Genomic DNA, 11,670 nt, shown 5'->3' on the forward strand with positions numbered 1-11,670 from the left:
ACACACACACACACACACAGACACACACACAGACACACACACACACACACACACACACACACACAGACACACACACACAGACACACACACACACACACACACACACACACACACACACAGATACAGTACTGATCGCAGGCAGAACCGTGCTCTTGGCCTCCAGAGCCACCTGCATGTTCCCCACACGGATGTGAGCGATGAGAGACGTCAGGCCCTCGTGAAACAACACCACCTGAACACAGAGAACACGGATCAGAGGACACGTGTGTGTGTGTGTGTGTGTGTGTGTGTGTGTGTGTGTGTGTGTCTGTGTGTGTGTGTGTGTGTGCAGGACCTTGGCGCTCCAGTTGGTCTGGGTCATTTTTCCAGAAGTGGAGATGGTGTGAGTGAATATGCGCCCGTCGTCTGGGATCCAGGGCCACAGATCCTCTCCTCCGCCTGCTTCTACAGAACAGACACAGATCATGATGACAGCAAGCTGCTCCTTCATCTGAACTCATCCTCGGTATCTGAGCGTCTGTACCATGAAGCCCATGGGGCAGGAGTGGATGTTGGCGTGATGGATGCAGCAGTTTTCTCCGTTGGCGTCCTTCCAGTCGCTGGGACAGTCGTGCTGCTCACAGAAGCGTCTGGCTTCAGCTGGATCCGTGATGGACCTGATGGAGAGCAGAGACACTTAAACTATCTTATTCACTTTATTCTGCCATACAGTAAGACAAGTGTTTAAAGTACAAGTACACATCGATCTATCTGTGAGTAGATATGAGGTGATGATACCGGTGTATGAAGATGTCGTTGTCGATGGCCCACTGGTAAAACTCATCTCTGACGGTCACAGAGTAGATGACATTGAAATCCTCACCGCTGAGAACCTTCTCTGGAGGACGCAGAACCCACGCCATCTCCAGACCTGCACACACACACACACACACACAGAGACACACACACACACACAGAGAGACACACACACACAGGGACACAGAGACACACACACACACACACACACACAGAGACACACACACACACACAGAGAGACACACACACACAGGGACACAGAGACACACACACACACACACACAGAGACACACACACACAGGGACACAGAGACACACACACACACACACACACACAGAGACACACACACACACACACACAGAGACACACACACACACACACACAGAGAGAGACACACACACACAGGGACACAGAGACACACACACACACACACAGAGAGACACACACACACACAGAGAGACACACACACACAGGGACACAGAGACACACACACACGCACACACACACACAGAGAGACACACACACACACACAAACACACAAATTAGATGAAGATACCCTTATGAAACAAAAATATATTGCAGTATATTGGAAAATATCATGTAATATATTAGCCATATATTCTTATATATATTTATTTTTTCCAATATATTGAAAGCGGCAATCATTGGTATATTTTGCAATATATTATATAATATATGTATCATCAACATATTATTAAATGTATTGAAATGTATAAAATATCAGAAAATAAAAAGGGAAAATAATATATTACAATATATCACAATATATTTTAAGAAATATATTGGTAAATATATTTTCCTTTCGTAAGGGTAGGGATGCACATAATTAATAATAATAATAAGAATGCATGTTATTTGGCTGCAAACAGATATTTCCTCCAGTTATTTCCACACCTGATAAAATGTATTGTATAAGCTTTTGTTACTTTCACTGTTGATTTAAATGGCATTGCAGCAGCTCAATACTGTAATGACCACATACGAGTACGTCCGTATATTTGGGTGAGGTAAATTGCGTCACGCGCACTGAATGCGGACCCTCACGTACGAATAAAAACCATAATTTTAGAGCAAGCAAATCACGCGCAGCGCGCACACGTTTGCAATTGGTGCAGTACTCTCCCAGCGTAGATCACTTCACAGTCTTTGCCGTAATCACGTGCTTGACGCTTAAAATACATGTAGTTTATAGCGAATGCCCCTATAATTGTTTTTGTTTTATATCTACGATTTAGATCATGCAACAGAAGTGCGTGCTCTCTCTCTCTCTCTCTCTCTCTCTCTCTCTCTTTCTCTCTCTCTCTTTACCGTCAGATAACTTTAGTAACATGTACACTGTTTAGCTTGCTTGCTTTGGACATATCCAAACTTTCCAGTGATGTCTGTGTGAAATATTCACTCGTCAAGCACGCGCATCTGCGCAGGCGCGCGCACTGCTCATCAGCTCGTGCACATCCGCTCAACAGCCATGACTATTGAATGTTTAACATTATATTAACACTGTTGTCAGAGTTTCTTTTTCTGGACACAGCTCTGTTCACACGAGTATGAGTACAGTATCGGTGCATCCCTAGATGAAGATTTGTGTTTTTCAATAAAAGCTGCATTTATTTATTCAAAAATATATGCAAATCATCTGTTTTCTGTGTGAATCTGTGTTAAAGTGTAATTTATTTCTGTGATGCTCCGCTGTATTTTCAGCATCATTCCTCCAGTCTTCAGTGTCACGTGATCTTCAGAAATCAGAATAATATGATTTACCAAGAAACATTAATTATTATTATCAATGTTGAAAAATGTTATAAATTATAAAAACGATTTCTATTTCAAATACTGTAAATGCTATTCTTTTGAACTCATTCTCTATTCATCTGTGAATCCTGAAAAATTAAATCTAACACAGTTTCAACAAAAAATATTATCCACTGATAATAATAATTATAATAATGAATCAAAGCCGCAGGACATGATCACTCGCCATAATCATTAGTAAATCATTAAATCAATCAGTAATGTGTTGTATCGTGCAACAATATTTATTAAAAAAAGAAAATGTGTCTAGTTTTAAGTACTCTCGAGTATTTATACCAGCTTCAGCAAAAACATGCTACAATCTTAAATTTAAAACTAGTAAAACATTTTTTTTTTAAATAGCTAAAAACAAAGATTACTGTGCATTTAGCAAAAAATACAAATAACTATTTGATATGTGCTGCTTTATACTTTAGTGTCATTACAGAGAAGCAGTAGAGCAGAAGACGCACCTCCACAGTCGATCATGTTGAGTTCATCTGGTCTGTCCAGTGGCCAGCAGTCATACTCACTGTTATCCAGATCATGCCATCCGAACACACACAGCACAAAACACACCTGAAACAGCAACACACTCATTATAACCTCCAGACTACTTCCCACATCTCCACATCGGGCTGAGAGTTGTGTTACCAGACAGATGCAGTGAGATCTCATGCTGACGGCTCGGTGCTGCTCTGAGGACTGAGAGAGTGTGATGAGAATCAGACTGAAGGATGAAGATGATGATGATGAAGGGTGCACATGTGACCTTCACCTGGGCACGAGCGCAGCTCTGATACATCACACACACGTTTCAACTGTTACTAGTGTAAAGCCAACATCAGCAATTAAACATTTGAAGTTGTTTCCTGAATCAGGAGAGAATTATCTGCTTTAGAATTCCTCATTAATTTGTAATGAGTGGTATGATGTTAATAGATCAGTAGTTTCTGCTTCTAGCAGTAGAAGTGAACGTGTGATGGTTATAGAGTCTGGATGTGATTTATTACTCAGATATAGAAGATTAATATGATGAGTAGTTGAAAAGTTGAAACAAGTCTCCATCTAGTGGTGGAAATAAAAATAGCAACTAGAAAATTAGATTTTCTCTCTCTCTCTCTCTCTCTCTCTCTCTCTCTCTCTCTATAAATTCGAGTTTATAAATTAATCTAAGATTCTCAAATATAATCTGAATTTGTTTAATCTCATGAAATCAGTTCCCAGACTCTGATTTTAGTTTATTTTCATTGAACATTCAATGGTTTGAGCAATGGCTTTTCAGCAACAAACAGAAACATAAAGTTTATACTTGCACTTGAACAATAACGTTCTGCAGTCACACACAATTATAAAACACAATTAATTATATTGTCTACAATACGTGGTTTTAAACAGGATTTGATATTTATTTGTATTATAACGAGTTTATGAATGTGTAATTTCATATCCCCTCGGTGCATATAATATAATATAATATAATATAATATAATATAATATAATATAATATAATATAATATAATATAATATAATATAATATAATTTATAAGGTCATATAATATTATGTAATAAACATTTTAAAAATGAAATAGGAATATTTTGGGACCAATTCTAACTATTAAACTAACTATTAATTACTACTTTCGCCTCGGTACACTGCTACGTTGCTGCTTATTAATTGTTTATTAAGTTTAGGTAGCTTATTAAGGGATCTATTATATGGTCATGCAGAATATGAATGGCTAATATGCTGTAATATGAATGCTGATAAACAACTAGTTAATAGTGACGATAGGTGTCCTTTAGAGCATTGCTGAGCGCGAAAATGCAGAGAAATGCATAATAGTCGCTGATTCTGCTCTTTGGTGCTTCTGACGCGCGCTCCCGCTCACACACACAACCGCGCGCGCGCGTGCACGCACAGAAGGCGGAAATGCAGCGGATGTCGCTGAGCTTCAGGATTACAGTAAGTGCCACAATTTCTCGAGAAAACGTGTGATATGTGTTATATGTGTTCGTGTTCACTCGGCTTCTGCTCGGGATCATTCGTGTTTCGTGTCTCGCGCGTGTCCGCCGCTTGATTTGCTCAACAAACGGACAATAACAGTGCTGTAAAATAAAAACACCTCACAGAGCTACGGATTTAAGAGCTTTGGTTTATGTTCAATCAGATTTATTACGTTCTCGGTTTCTTCTCTAAAGCGGATCACGGAAGATAAACTCTAATGCCATTAAACATTATTTTATCATCATATAAACTTTAAAATGAGCCATAGGTTTATGTGTTAGTGTTTTCTGTGTGGCCCTTTTATCTGCTAAAACCACTTCCGATTTCAGAATATCACCATGGCAACCATAGTTTTTTTTCCCCGCAAAAAGTAACAGTTCCTGCAAGTTCAAAAAAGTATTGTTACAATTCATTTGAAAGAGGCATTGTTACAGTGTAACTCTACACATACATACAGAGTAATATTAATTAGCTACATGCACTCGCTTTATGTTTAGTGCTTCTTGCATGTAATTAATCCTAATTAATTGTTATTATAATAGTGAGAACAGTTCGTCATCTCTGATGTTCCCGGAGCAGGACTCTGTCCGTGGAGCTCTGCTGAGCTCGTGATGACCGGGAAGCACTTCTTCAGCGAGACGGACATCAAGAGCTCATGGGAGCAGGTGCTGACGGCCTTCTGGCAGAGATACCCAAACCCATACAGGTGTGAGCTCGTGTCTTTGCATCACTCGCACTGCGGTGGATGGGTGCCGTCAGAATGAGAGCTGATAAAAACATCACAATAATCCACAGAAGACAAAAGATGAGACACATCCAGCATTAAGATGTTTTTATCAGCTGTTTGGACTCTCATTCTGACGGCACCCATTCACTGCAGAGCACGTGACGCAATGCTCCAGATGTGTCTGATCGATCCGTGGTTTTATTTGATTGTGAACGTGTTTCTCTCAGCACTCATGTTCTGACGGAGGACGTAGTTTTCCGCGAGGTGACGCCGGATAACCTGCTCCTGACCCGGCGGCTCCTGACGAAGACCAATCGTCTCCCTCGATGGGCGGAGCGCGTCTTCCCCTGGAAATCTGTCGCGCTCCGTGTACATCATCGAGGATTCGGTCGTCGACCTCGGAAACAGAAGCCTCACGACGCTGACCTGGAACGTAAACCACGCTAAACTCATGGTAAACCACATCTAGTCTGTATTTAGAAACATGCTTCGAACATGATACTGGTATTTTCATATGATTGATATACTGTTATAGTTTTTTTTTTTTTTTTTTGGATTTTATTTGAATTATTCTAAAATATAAATAAGATCTTACATTATTTTCTGTTTTAATTTTAGAGTTCAAGTCACATTGTTGAATGTTTTTGTCATTTTTATTAGATGTAGATGTCGTTTTTATTATTTCTTTTTAATTAGTTTATTTTGTTTTAGTTATTTTAGGACTTCAGGGTTAAACTAAATAAAATAAAAAAAGATAAATACCAAGGCAACATTTCTTATTTTCTTAAAACTGACATAAACACGAAAAAATATATATTTCAGCTAGTTGCCAAGTCATAGTTTCTTATTTTCATTTAGCTTTTAACTTCATATACTAAAATAACAAAAAAATAAAAACATTTTTAAGAACTAAAACGAAAATAAAATGAAAATGACAAAAATACATAATAAAAAAAAAAAACTTGATGTTCAAAAAATTCTTTAAACTGAAAACAAATAAAAAATAAAACTAATAAAATTGGTAAAGACACACAACAAAATTATTAAAACTACTTGCATATTTTATTTATATTTAATATTTTACATACTAATTGCATATATTTTATTATACCTATTTTCCAAGGGAACATTTCCTAATTTCTTTTCGTTTGTAAGATGTATTAAAATAACTAAAACGGACATAAACAATATATATATATATATATATATATATATATATATATTGGCTAATTGCCAAGCCACAAATTCTCATTTTCATGTACTTTATCTTCATGTACTAAAATAAAAAATGAATAATAAAACATTTAAAAACTAAAACAAATAAAAAATGACAAAAACACGTGATAAAATAACTAAAACCAGATATTTAATTTCAGCTGCCAACGTTTCTAATTTTCATTTAGTTATTGTACTTAATGTAGTAAAACACAGAAATAAAAGATTATAAAAAGCTATATATATATATATATATATATATATATATATATATATATATATATATATATATATATATATATATATATAAACATTTAAAAATCACTAAAACTAAAGTTAAGTTAAAATGAAAACGTGAAATAAAAGACTCCCGATCTGATGCTTCCTGCGTCTGACAGTGTGTTTTGTAACCTGACGTGTGCGTGCGTGTGTGTGTGTGTGTGTGTGTGTGTGTGTGTGTGTGTGTGTGTGTGTGTACCAGCGTGTGGTGGAGCGCTGTGTGTTCGTGGGCGAGCGAGACCGGTCTGTTTGGACGCGGATCACCAGAGAAGCCTGGGTCTCTTCAGGAGTGTTCGGTCTCTCCAGACCCATTCAGGTAACACCACGACTGAGCGATGGTTAAACCTGATCTCACCGTCTGGGTTTGAATCTGACCCGCGTCAGAAACAACCAGCAGGAGAAAAGATGATGAGACACTGACGTAAACATCCATGAGTGTCTGTCGTCCCGCAGGAGTTCGGTTTGGCCAGATTCAGGAGCAATCAGGTGAAATCGATGAAGGGTTTGGAGCACGCACTGTCCAATCTACAGAGTAAGAGCAAAACATGCACAAAAACAAGTCCACAAACAGCCTAATACACACATGATTCAGTGCAAAATAAACCCCATCTGACAGTAGAGACGCTGAAGATGCATGATACAGGAATGGCTTTAATATCAATCATAGAAGTTTACTGTTAATAATAAGGACAGCTGTTATAATATCAGGGTCTTTACAGCACATGAAAACTGAAACTACAAGAGACTTTAACCGAAATAAAAGATGAAAATATTTCAGCTGTTTGCCAAGACAACATTTCTAATTTAAGCTCACGTAACTTGATATACTAAAATACCTATAAAAAAAAATAATAATTAAAAAAAATTTTTTTTTACAAAACCACACAATACCTAGAAAAAAAAAAAAAAATTTTTTTTTATATTTATCTTTTTTTTTTCCTAGGTATTGTGTGGTTTTGTTAATTTTATTACTAATATGAAAGTAGTAAAAATAACCAAACAAGACAATAAAATGACTAAAACTTTGACTAAAATGAAAAGGTTAAAATATAAACTCAGCAGAATATTAAAAAGAATAACAGTGATACCAAAATATCACTGGGTTTGGTTACTTGAAATAATAATTGAAATAAATTAAAATATAATAAACTTTTTATTTCCGCATTTTTTTTCAAGACAGCATTTCTCCTTATAAGTTAGAGAAATAACTCAAACTAAAATAGATTTAATAAAAAAAAAACTAAATGGAAATATATTTTGAAAACTGTCTAAAACACACAATAAAATTATTAAACTTTAGCTAAATTTAAAACAGAAAATATAAAAAACAAAATGATGCAATATATATATATATATATATATATATATATATATATATATATATATATATAACAACTATAATAGCATTTCACATTCCCATTTGATAAATAACTGCTTTTCATATCAAATGAAATAATTTAGTAAACACACACAGTATATTTTATTTAAATAAATGCATGACTGGTGTGAATAGGGCTTTATCTCTTAATCCTGAGTTATATTGATTTTTACTGACAAGCTGTTTCAAAGCAGCTTTACAGAAAATCATGATGATGTTTATAATATCTTAATATCTTAAATTATTAAGATTAGAGCTGGACAATAAAATAGTGACATCTTGAGGCTATACAAGCAATTGCAGTCTGCTATATGTGAGTTTATTCTCATGTTGCGTACACGTTTTATAACTGTAAAAGACAAAGAACAGAACAGATTGAATTATCTCTGTTAGTTCATCTTTCCATCGCTGTTTATCAGTGTTGTATCTGACTCCATGAGAGAAGATGAAACAGTAACTCTACAGTAACTCTACAGTTTCTTCTTGTTTTCTTCTGTGTGTCCATCATTTCAGAAGCGTCGGCCGTGTGTCCCGGAGATTCTGCAGAGAAACACAAAAACACGAATTCAGCCTCCAAAACCCAGAAACCTCAGCAATACATTTGATCAGTTTGAACAAAGAGGGAATTTCATCATCACATCAGGTCACCCAAACAAAATCAGAAGAAAATGAAAGGAATACCACAATGATTTTTAGGAATATCAACATTTTTATCATCATAAAAGTAATTTATTTAAATCACTCCAGTTCTCGTGACTGCTATGCAAAAGGATTATTTAAACTGTGAAATATTTATTTATATATCATTTGTATCATTTGTTGTACTGCCTTTAAGATCATTTCAATTATTTATTTATTTTAAATCACTGTATCGTTTAATTACAATAAAGAATAACCGCAAAACTGAGTTTATATCACAGTTCTGAGTTTAAATTTCGCAATTCTTTTTATATCGCAATTCTGGAGTTTAAATCTTGTGAGTTAAAATTTAAATCTTGCAATTCTGAGTTAAATATCATAATTCTGAGTTTAAATCTCGCAATTATGTATTTTAATCTCGCTATTCAGAGTTTAACTCTCAATGTTCTGAGTTTACATTTGGTAATTCTGAGTTTAAATCTTGCAATCCTAAATTTAAATCCCATAATTCTGAGTTTGAATTTTGTAATTCTGAGTTTAAAATCGCAATTCTGAGTTTTCATTTCGTAATTCTGAGTTTAAATCTTGAAATCCTGAGTTTAAATCACGTAATCCTGAGTTTACATTTGGTAATTCTGAGTTTGAATCATGCAATTCTGATTTTACATCTCACAATTCTGAGTTTAAATCACGTAATTCTGAGTTTAAATTCATAATTCTGAGTTTAAATCTTGCAATTCTGATTTTAAATCACGCAATCCTGTTTCAATCGCGTAATTCTGAGTTTTCATTTCGTAATTCTGAGTTTAAATCTTGAAATCCTGAGTTTAAATCACGTAATCCTGAGTTTACATTTGGTAATTCTGAGTTTGAATCATGCAATTCTGATTTTACATCTCACAATTCTGAGTTTAAATCACGTAATTCTGAGTTTAAATTCATAATTCTGAGTTTAAATCTTGCAATTCTGATTTTAAATCACGCAATCCTGTTTCAATCGCGTAATTCTGAGTTTTCATTTCGTAATTCTGAGTTTAAATCTTGAAATCCTGAGTTTAAATCACGTAATCCTGAGTTTACATTTGGTAATTCTGAGTTTGAATCATGCAATTCTGATTTTACATCTCACAATTCTGAGTTTAAATCACGTAATTCTGAGTTTAAATTCATAATTCTGAGTTTAAATCTTGCAATTCTGATTTTAAATCACGCAATCCTGTTTCAATCGCGTAATTCTGAGTTTTCATTTCGTAATTCTGAGTTTAAATCTTTAAATCCTGAGTTTAAATCATGTAATATCCTGTTTCAATCGCGTAATTCTGAGTTTAAATCATGCAATTTTGATTTTAAATCCCATAATTCTGAGTTTTAATTTCGTAATTCTGAGTTTTAATCATGCATTTCTAAGTTTGCACAATTCGGTTTAAAATGTGAAATTCTGACTTCAAATCTTGTAATTCTGAGTTTGTATCTCACAATACTTATTTAATATTTTTCAATTCTGAGTTTAAATCTGACAATAGTTTTTTGTTTCAGCCTCAGAATTCTGAGAAAAAATTGCCGAATTGCAAGATAAAAAGGTCAAAATTACTTTTTTTAATCCTTCATAGAAATAAGACCTGGACATGTTTTCATGTGAACCCTGAGAATCCTGTGATGTGACCTTACTTCATGGATGCTAATTAAAGTAACGATAAAGCTACTAGATAAAGACTGAGGATTAATCTCGCTCTGAGATCATGCTGTCCTGTACTGTATGTGTTTAGAAATTAGATTAGAAAACTCAGGGACAGATACTTCGCAATTGTTTACAATTGACACTGTCACCCTGCAGTGTTTCTGAAGTAACGCACAGTAGAATGTGCTGTTGTGTTTTATTTATATTTATTTAAGCTCCAGATGATCTCCAATCACGCTGGAGAACACGCTTCAATTAAACTATTCACTCAATATCTTATTCTTTTGTAATTTAAAAAAATATATTCAAAATATTTTTACTAGTGGTCTCAGACATTTGGACCCAACTGTTTTAGGATTTAAAATCATAAAATGCATTGCTGTATAACATATCATTTTATCAAATCAATTACGAGTTTATATTAAATAAATAATTGAATTTCAGGTCACAAGTTCAAAGCGATCAATCTCTTACAAATGTGCTGTTTTAATTCATTTCTAGTTGAATAAATGCATCATATATTATAATTTTAGAATTTATGAAACAATATTTTGTTGTAAGATTTGTTTTTCTGTATTCACAATGTTTTTAAATGCATTCCTTCACAGATGATTTAGTTTATTGTTGTGAAAATGAATATTTCACTGTTCAGTAGCTGTATTTTGCTTTTGCTTGAAAAAGACGAGACATGGTATCTTTAAATAAAGAAACAAATGATGAAACTCTTGTGGTTTGAGTAATTAAATTTCATTTGAATCAGTTCGGGAGTGCAAAGCTGGCTCGCGAATAATTTGAGTCAGTTTGGGGATTGCGAATCAATTGAATCAGTTCGGGAGTTCGTAGCGGGTTCGCGAATCATTTGAGTCAGTTCGAGAGTTCGGAGAGGGTACGCGAATCATTTGAATCAGTTCGAGAGTTCGGAGTGGGTACGGGAATCATTTGAGTCAGTTTGGGGATCGCGAATCATTTGAGTCAGTTCGGGAGTTCAAAGCGGGTTCGCGAATCATTTGAGTCATTTCGGGAGTTCAAAGCGGGTTCGCGAATCATTTGAGTCAGTTTGGGAGTTCAAAGCGGATTCGCGAATCATTTGAGTGAGTTTGGGGATTGCGAATCATTTGAATCAGTTCGGGAGTTCGTAG

General features: G+C 35.0%; 1 pseudogene; it reads left to right on the forward strand.

Moving 5' to 3' along the window:
- Positions 1-4,506: 4,506 nt before the first annotated feature.
- On the forward strand, positions 4,507-11,253 carry LOC113065805 (PRELI domain-containing protein 1, mitochondrial-like; annotated as a pseudogene).
- The last annotated feature ends 417 nt before the right edge of the window (positions 11,254-11,670 follow it).

The sequence above is a fragment of the Carassius auratus genome, chromosome 48 (assembly GCF_003368295.1).
Source record: "Carassius auratus strain Wakin chromosome 48, ASM336829v1, whole genome shotgun sequence".
Classification (NCBI taxonomy): Eukaryota; Metazoa; Chordata; class Actinopteri; order Cypriniformes; family Cyprinidae; genus Carassius; species Carassius auratus.